This window comes from Dipteris shenzhenensis, chromosome 28 (genome assembly GCF_047967505.1).
Source record: "Dipteris shenzhenensis isolate YYH24624 ecotype China chromosome 28, Dip_SZ_1.0, whole genome shotgun sequence".
Lineage (NCBI taxonomy): Eukaryota > Viridiplantae > Streptophyta > Polypodiopsida > Gleicheniales > Dipteridaceae > Dipteris > Dipteris shenzhenensis.
The window spans coordinates 31,737,792-31,747,596 of NC_141623.1; positions in this window are offsets into that span (position 1 = coordinate 31,737,792).

Genomic DNA, 9,805 nt, shown 5'->3' on the forward strand with positions numbered 1-9,805 from the left:
CATAAGCTCATGCGGAAAAAGAGAAGGAGCTTATGCGGAAATAGAGAATGAGTTTCCGCATAAGCTCTTTCTCTTTTTCCGCATAAGCTCTTTCTCTTTCTCTTTTGCGTGAGCATATGCGGAAACATGAGCATAAGCTCATGCTCACCCATGAGCATAAGCATAAGCTCATGCGGAAAAAGAGAAGGAGCTTATGCGGAAATAGAGAATGAGTTTCCGCATAAGCTCTTTCTCTTTTTCCGCATAAGCTCTTTCTCTTTCTCTTTTGCGTGAGCATATGCGGAAACATGAGCATAAGCTCATGCTCACCCATGAGCATAAGCATAAGCTCATGCGGAAAAAGAGAAGGAGCTTATGCGGAAATAGAGAATGAGTTTCCGCATAAGCTCTTTCTCTTTTTCCGCATAAGCTCTTTCTCTTTCTCTTTTGCGTGAGCATATGCGGAAACATGAGCATAAGCTCATGCTCACCCATGAGCATAAGCATAAGCTCATGCGGAAAAAGAGAAGGAGCTTATGCGGAAATAGAGAATGAGTTTCCGCATAAGCTCTTTCTCTTTTTCCGCATAAGCTCTTTCTCTTTCTCTTTTGCGTGAGCATATGCGGAAATAGAGAATGAGATAAGCTTATGCTTCTCTCATTCTCTATTTCCGCATATGCGGAAACATGAGCATAAGCTCATGCTCACCCATGAGCATAAGCATAAGCTCATGCGGAAAAAGAGAAGGAGCTTATGCGGAAATAGAGAATGAGTTTCCGCATAAGCTCTTTCTCTTTCTCTTTTGCGTGAGCATATGCGGAAATAGAGAATGAGAGAAGCTTATGCTTCTCTCATTCTCTATTTCCGCATATGCGGAAACATGAGCATAAGCTCATGCTCACCCATGAGCATAAGCATAAGCTCATGCGGAAAAAGAGAAGGAGCTTATGCGGAAATAGAGAATGAGTTTCCGCATAAGCTCTTTCTCTTTTTCCGCATAAGCTCTTTCTCTTTCTCTTTTGCGTGAGCATATGCGGAAATAGAGAATGAGAGAAGCTTATGCTTCTCTCCTTCTCTATTTCCGCATATGCGGAAACATGAGCATAAGCTCATGCTCACCCATGAGCATAAGCATAAGCTCATGCGGAAAAAGAGAAGGAGCTTATGCAGAAAAAGAGAAGGAGAGAAGCTTATGCTTCTCTCCTTCTCTTTTTCTGCATAAGCTCCTTCTCTTTTTCCGCATGAGCATAAGCATGCGGAAACTCATTCTCTATTTTATGCATAAGCTCCTTCTCTATTTCCGATGCCTATGCTTAAGCATAAGCTCATGCTTATGCTCATGCATGTGCATGAGCTTATGCTTAAGTTTCCGCATAAGCTCATGCTTATGCGTGAGCTTATGCGGAAATAGAGAATGAGAGAAGCATAAGCTCATTCTCTATTTCTGCATAAGCTCATTCTCTATTTCCCACTCTATTTCCCCCTTCTCTCCTCTATTTTCTCTCATCTCTTTCCCCTTCTCTATTTCCCCCTTCTCTCATTTTCTATTTCCTCATTCTCATTCTTTTCTTTCCTTTACATCTTCTTTCCCTCTTATCTTTCCCTCTTCTTTCCCTCTTTCCTTTCCCTCTTCTTTCTTCTTGCCTATGCCTATGCCTATGAGAATGCTCATGTTTGTTTTTTGTTTTCTATTTTCGTGTTTGTGTCTATGTTAGACATGGGATCACGTCGCTCATCCGGACGAGTACGGACAGCGTCGCAGGAGGAGAGCTCACGATCTATATGCTCCAGAGGACTTTGATTCCTCTCAGGCGACTACCCCGAGGACTACCCCTGGTCCGACTCCTCTCGGTCCTAGCACTGTGACTACCCCTGGTCCGACCCCTCTTCCACGTAGCACTGCGACTACCCCTCAGGGGACTCCTTTGCTAGCCGCGCATGGCTTTGTTGGGACTCCCGACGAGTTTGTAGCGCAGATGAGCGATGAGGAGGCAGCGAGATTCTTCTCTCTGCTCTCTCAGAGGACCTCCGCAATTCCTTCCCCTACACTGACGGGTGGACGTACTGCCCAGCCATCCCCTCGCACCCCTTCGACCGCGGGATCATCACCTGCGCATGCCTCCCGCAAGGGAAGGAAGAGTAGGATGGGCGGCTCATGTTGTGCTGACTCAGGAGATGTAGACGAGTCAGCACACTCACGCTCCTTTAGGTCTCCACTTGGTCCGGAGACACAGTATCAGTCAGGTCCCTTTCCCTCTCCTACTCCCACAGCTACTCCTCGATCCGGAAGCCTTCCACTCCTTCAGACTCTGCTACCGTCAGTCCCCCTTACTCATCAGGGGATCTCTCCTATCAAATCACATCTGCCGGAGAGATAATAGAAGACAAAAAGGGCAAAGCAGTGATGGCCGCCATGAGGCGGTTGATGAGTCATCACTTCAAGAGCGGCATAAATATCGATTGGCGGTATCAAGATGCCCAAAAGAAGCAGGCGGTGATCGATGAGTTAAAACAAAGATATCCTAATCCGCCAAATGTGGAGTTTAATAACAATTATATGCTCGAGCGCATGGGTTTGGTCCTAAAGCATCGCAGATCAACCATGCGTACTTCCATTACAAAGGGGTTGGCTAAACCCAGCTGGGTAGACAAAGCTGATTGGAAGTACTTCAAGAAGCAACATAGGGACCATCCCGAAATGTTCGAGGGTCAGAGGAGGGCTGCGAAGAGATGGCTGGACGTCGTAGGTACTTCACACTTTGGTGCAGGCGGACGGTATGCGTTCGAGGCAACCGTGGTAAGTCTACTTCTTTCCATTTAATGTATTGTTCTATTTGTTTTACTTACATATTACATGCACTTTAGCTAACTTTAACTCTCGTAAATTGGATCCATAGCAAGCTGCGATGGGTCGTCTTCCTACGGATGCAGAGACGCGGCGCGCATTTCGGATAGGAACAAAGCCGTGGTTCATTGAGCAAGAGGCAATGGGAGCGACAGTCGATTGGGCTGAGGTGGCTGCTCGCACGGTATAAGTTTACTCCTACTTGTAATCTCACTTTTTAATTTAAGTTCCAATCTAATTTTTGATTTATATGGTTCACTCTTAGGGTCAAAGCTCAAGCGTCCCATCATCAGAGACGAGCGATCAACAGGGGCAATGATCGGACGCAGGTGCCGAGAACGAGGGAGAAGATGCAGGTGTCGGGGACGAGGGAGAAGATGCAGTTGCCGAGGACCAGGGAACAGGCCAACAAGACGATTCGGATTCGGATTCGGATTAGTAGTGGTAGTAGCATTTTGTATATCCACTCGTTAGAGCAATTTTGTATCGCCCTTTCACAGGGTAATTTTGTTACAAACACAGTTGTATATGTATATGCATTTCTTCCTCATCATTCACAAGAACAATTTTGTATCACCCTGCAAGCAAGGGAAATTTTGTTATAAAAAACTTTCTTTTGTAATTACAAAAAAAAAAAAAGGATTAGTGGGGCTAAATAGGGCCAAAAGGAAGCCCTGTTTAGCCCCACTAACCCTTTTTTTTTACTTCTGTTAATCGTCGCTATATAGCGACGTTTACCAGTGTCGCTATATAGCGACGATTAACAGAGTCGCTATATAGCGACGTTTGCATCGTCGCTATATAGCGACGTTTACATCGTCGCTATATAGCGACGATTAACAGCGTCGCTATATAGCGACGGTTTATAGCGATGCTCCTTTTTCGACGATTTTAACGACTTTTATAGCGACCTTTGCGCCCGTGAAAAAAAAAATTTTAATGTAAAAAGCGTCGGTATTTCCGTCAGAAAATGGCCTATGCCTTGTAGTGTTAAGCCGCATGTCTTATGTGGTCAGATCTAGAATCAAATATTGCTGCAAAAAGTTATGAGTCTCTGTGTCTGACAGTCTATTTTCATGACAGTTTTTACCCCCGTCTAGTAAACTGTCCATAACTTTTTGGCTACTTCTCTGTTTCTTACGAAACATATATCAGTGCAAAGCTCTCTTTAAGGCGCACGTCTTTATGAACTTAGATCTTGAATCAACTATTGCTGCAAAATGTTATGAGTCTCTGTGTCTGACAGTCTGTTTTCATGATAGTTTTTTACCCCCGTCTAGTAAACTATCCATAACTTTTTGGCCGCTTGTCTGTTTCTTACGAAACATATATCATTACCAAGCTCTCTTTAAGGCGCATGTCTCTATGTTCTTAGATCTTGAATCAAATATTGTTGCAAAATGTTATGAGTCTTTGTGTCTGACACTTTGTTTTCATGATAGTTTTTACTCCCTTCCAGTAAACTATCCATATCTCTTTAAGCATCTATCTGTTTTCAACGAAACTTATATTAGCGCGAAGTCCATATCAAGGCGCATCTCTTTATGTGTGAATATCTGATATCATGTCTCTACTGAAAGTTATAGGCCTCTATGTCTAATGATAGTTTGTAGAGTGTTTTGAGCTAAGTGTAAAGGTGTCTATGAAGGAGGTGCTATAAAAAGTTATGATTCTCTGTGTCTGATAGTCTGTTTTTATGACAGTTTTTACCCCCGTCTAGTAAACTATCTATAACTTTTTGGCCGCTTCTCTGTTTCTTATGAAACATATATCAGCGCGAAGCTCTCTTTAAGGCGCATGTCTGTAGGTGCTTAGATCTTGAATCAAATACTGCTGCAAAATGTTATGAGTCTCTGTGTCTAACAGTCTGTTTTCATGATAGTTTTTACCCCCTTCCAGTAAACTATCCATATCTCTTCAACCATCTGTCTGTTTTCAATGAAACTTATATTAGCACGAAGCCCATCTCAAGGCACATCTCTTTGTGTGATTGAATCTCTGATATCATGTCTCTACTAAAAATATTAGGCCTCTGTGTCTAATGACAGTTTGTAGAGTGTTTTGAGCTAAGTATAAAGGTGTCTATGAAGGAGGTGCAATGTTTCGTCGGAATCTACCCATCCGACCCAATCAGCCCCTTCAAACTCCTCGATATATATCAGTTCATGTCATGTTGAGCCGCAAGATCTTCTTTCAACAACGTATCGCTCTTCTCTTTGGCACAGACCGGCTCGCTGAGATTATGGCCTCTGCTGATCCTTTCCTTCTCCCTATGCTTGATTACAACATCACTTGGGATGTTACCATCTTCATTCTCATCTGAGGGAGGAAAGTATGGTGTGGTATCAGCTTGGCATAAAAGCTTCTTTTTAATGTCCCATTCTCAATGATAAATATCTTTGTCAGTCAGTTCGGAAGCATTGACTGCAACAAAATCATTGACTTATATATCATGAACTCTCTCTTTTTTCTCTACATGGTTCACAAAATGGATGTGAAGTAATGATTCAGATTCCATTCCAAAGACTTGTAAAGTTGGGCACAAGTCCTTTAGAGATATCAGAGCAACTAACAAAAACAATCATAGTGCCTTGGAAAGAAAAGGATAAGAAAAGCAAGAAGCACATGAAGTAGTATGTGGTTGAAGAAAATATAATCATACTCAAATATTGTGGGGCATCTACAAGACTTTTTAAGGATACTGGCATGGTTCTACCTAGGCATGCAATGCAATGGGAACGGGTCCTCCTTGGAGATACCTTCAGGCTTCCTTCCACACTGGCCGCTTGCTAGCCATATCTTCAAGCGATGGTTTCCATTACGATGTGGGATACCCCCGTAATCAGATAGTCTTTCGTGATAACCCTCTAGTAGGTTGGAGAGTGTCTAGAGTCCTTGCCTAACTAAAGAAAATCTAAGAGACCTCAGTTGGTTACTTATTAAAAAGGACTTGGTGGTCAGTAGGACACTTCTAGAAATAAAAGTGTGCAGCATAACATTGCATGCCGCGTAGGCTTAGGGCTATTGCCTATTTTGAGCCACTTTTTGTAATTGGTCTATTAGGGCTAACCAACCTCGTTTTTTATTATATATACAGCATGTTTTGTTTTTTTTTTAATTTTAAAAAAGGATACTCACCAAGGAGGAAGTAGAAGAAGATAGTGCAGATGACGAATTACCATAATAGCTTCGTGTTCAAGTCCGTCACGTGACAATACAATGATGAAAAATGAAGAAAATGTCAAAAATTAATTGAATACATGTTTATACAGTATGGGACGATCCACTCACGTCCACAAATCAAGATTATGAACCCTTTAATCATGGTCATGCAAGGCTCATATTAGGATAATATGTAAAAAATCACTTTATGGGGTGAGTGTCCATTTCTCAACCCATTGTAAGAAGGGTGGCTTACACCATAACAAATCAATTTCTCACCCTTTGTGATAAGGGTGTCTTGCATCATAACAACAATTATTCTACATAGCAATGTAAAAGATTAATTTCATGTGGGTATGGTATCAAACTACAATTGATCCACATCAATCCTTTGATCTCAACCTAGGACAGAAACTCAGGGGGTGCACTACTTAGAAACCCTATGTATCACATGCATTCAAGGGGTATTTAAAAAACCCCTCAACTAAAATTTTCCCCCCAATAAAAAGACCCCTCTTTACTTATGAACTAAGTGATTTTTTTCTAAAGTTGAATTAAAACCCCCCTCCTGTTATTGTAAACCTGTTAACACACTATTGAAAATTTTTGGACTTGTGTAAAGTCCAATTTGAGAAATGGACTAAAAAACAGTCCAAAAATTTTGAATATACTAGTAATGTTGTTTTTTAACTAGATTTGCCAACTCAAAACAAAAGATTTAATGATTTTGAACTAGATTTGCCAACTCAAAACAAAAGATTTAATAATTAAGTACTAAGAACATAAATGCATAACCAAATCTCTTACAAAGGGGTCTACATAAACATTTTCATAACTTCATAAAAATCAATGCATAACCAAATCTCTTACAAAGGGGTCTACATAAACATTTTCATAACTTCACAAAAATCTCTTGCAAAGTGGTCTACATAAACATCTTCATAACTTCTTGTGAATTGAGCAACTATCACCTAAGAACATCAATACATGACCAATAATAGATGACCAATTCTCTTACAAAGTGGTCTACATAAACATCTTCATAATCACGTAAGAACATCAATAGATGACCAATACATGACCAATTCTCTTGGAAAGGTGGTGTAAATAAACACCTTTATGTATAAGTGGTGTGCACACACCTTTATGACCATTTCTTTTAGAAAGGTGGTGTACATAAAGCCCTTAGAAAGGTAGTGTAGATAAATCCTTTTATGTGTAAGTAGTGTACATATACACCACACTTGGTATTAAAAAACACCGTTAAGTATAAAATGGCCCTCATAAACAATCTTTATACATAATAATGAGAGTAAAGAAATAAAAAAAGTAGTAAACTTTTCATTAGATATTAGCTTTACATAGAAGTTCAAAACTTGTGATTACAAAGCCGTTAGCCAACATGTTACTCAGTACCAATGTCCTCAATGCCAGGCCCTTGACTACCAGGGTCCTGACTAATAGGCTGCTCTAAGACTGGAGTCTCAGTAGCAAGGTCCTTACTAGTTTGCTCTTCAGTTCCAAGCACCTGACTAGTAGGCTGCTCTAGAGTCTCATGACCAAGTTCTTGGTAAGTAGGGACCTGGCTACTAGGTTCCTGACTAGTAGGCTGCTCTGGAGTCTGTAAGGTCATGGTTGAAGAACCATCTATGCCTCCTGGTAACTCCTCCTGGTCATGCTTTGCCTCGTCCATACCTTCTTTGAGTAAGGCTTCCTTGCTTGATCCACTTGCCTGTCCTTCACCCAAGATCGATCCACTTGCCTGTCCTTCATCCAAGATCAAGGGTGCCTTCCTCACTTTTAATTTTAAGGGAAGTGCTTCCACCTCTTTAGCCTTACCTTTACCTGTGACGTGCTGTACTACTGTAACTTCTTGTTGCCGTGAACCTTCCCGTATGATGAGTGGAACCTCCTTGACTCTAGTTGACAATTGATCACCCTTATTCTTTGTGCGGATTTCTTCTTGCCGTAAGTCATCGGATGCAGAGCTTTCATCCTCATCATCACCTGAGCTAGAATCATCACCCTCAGACTCACTACCCTCTTCTTTGACATTTTCCTCCTCAAAGAAAGTAGTGCAACTGTAATATGTGTCAAAGAACTCAATTTGATGGGGGGTATCAATAACATTTACATTTTTACCTTGCCGTAGCAATTTCTCAGCAGCAAAACCCATTCGATACAATGCTACTTCCCACCCATCATTCAATAAATTCTTTGTCATCTCTAGTATCACATCAGGATCCATCGGCTTTCTGTAATCCACCATTGCTGCATCAAGCTTAACCTTATGGTCCTCAAAGTAATGAAGCTCGAGAGTCCTTAAAGGAGTTTGGATTAGATTACCACCACCCCTCGATAAGAAGCACATCAAGAAAGGCTGCAAGACTTGAATGGCAGTGCCTTCCAAGACAGTCATATGATTACGCAGGACTATACCATGGTATACTTTTGAAAGTAAATACCCAAATGAAGATGTCAAACTCGCATATAGGGCATCCCTTTGTGATTCTGTCACGAACAGGACCAACGTTGATCTTTTCTTATCTGCCATAGGACCTTCAACAATAAACCGCACAAGTTCAACTATCTGTGACACTGCAAGGTCTTGCAATTCATTTATGAAAAATATGCATGGCTTCTCCCAAGCATGACCGCTCATTGTTATGAAATGCTCCGTATCAATGCCATTGATGTGTGCAAATTTTGTATCATTCTCTGATAGCAGGATATCATAAGAGAAGCTGAATGAAGAACCATCATCTAAACCACCAATTGCTCTACCTTGGGTACTGGACTGCAAGGCCTTTTTCTTAATGTCCATATATTCTGTCTCAACAACCTTTGGCATTTTAGCTCTTAGATCCTTTGTTGGTGTGGCATCTGCATCCATTGAAGCCAACCACTTTCTAGCCCATGTTTTATCAAGGAGTTGACCTAGGCTAAGTGCTTTCTTCTTATCCACATCAATTGACTTGCCAGCTAACTCATCATCAGATTTCAATAAAAATAATAGTGCCGAGAGAGCAGCCTCACTTTGAATCATTCGGGTGACCACTTCATCTAAGTTGCTATGCTTGCTCTTCTTTCCAAAGAAGCAGTCACCACTTAGGATCTTCTTGCATACTTCTTCTGTTATTGCATCTGGAACAAACCTTAAAGCTCTCCACCAAACAATAGACATCGGTTTCTTTATTTCTTTCCTCTGAGTTGCAATGTGCTCTGGTGCCTCAAAGGATATCTTTCCTGTTTCATATGCTTGGCAAACATCCACGATGCTCTGAAACACTGATTCCTCACGGAAGACAATGCAGGTAACATCCCTGTATCTTGCAACAGCGGTGTTCAAATCCTTTGCCTCAACCTTGTTACCTGGTATGCCTTGCGTATTGCTTACAACACCTTTCAAGCATCTATAGAACCGAGTCCTCTTTGTCATGTACTCCGATGTAGGTCTCCTGCCCTTCACTGTTTGTGGCTTTCCACAGCCCATCCATAACTCCCTTGCCTTTATCAAGATCTCAGAAAGAGAAGAGCTTTTTTTCAACCTAAATGGAGCAGAATTCAGCCTCTCTGATTCTAGAATGTACTTCGAGTCATCATTAAATATGCATATATGACAAATGACCCGTTGAAACTTTTCCATCCACTCAATCTGTGGCAAGTTTCCTTTTCTTCCCTCATCAAGGGCGATCCTGCAAGCCTCACAAAAGTGTTGCCCATCAATGGGCTCAAACCTACATCTTTCTAAGAATCTATTCTTTGCCAGCATGTATCTCTTCTCGATGTCACTCCCATATCGGCTTTGATACAAAGCCT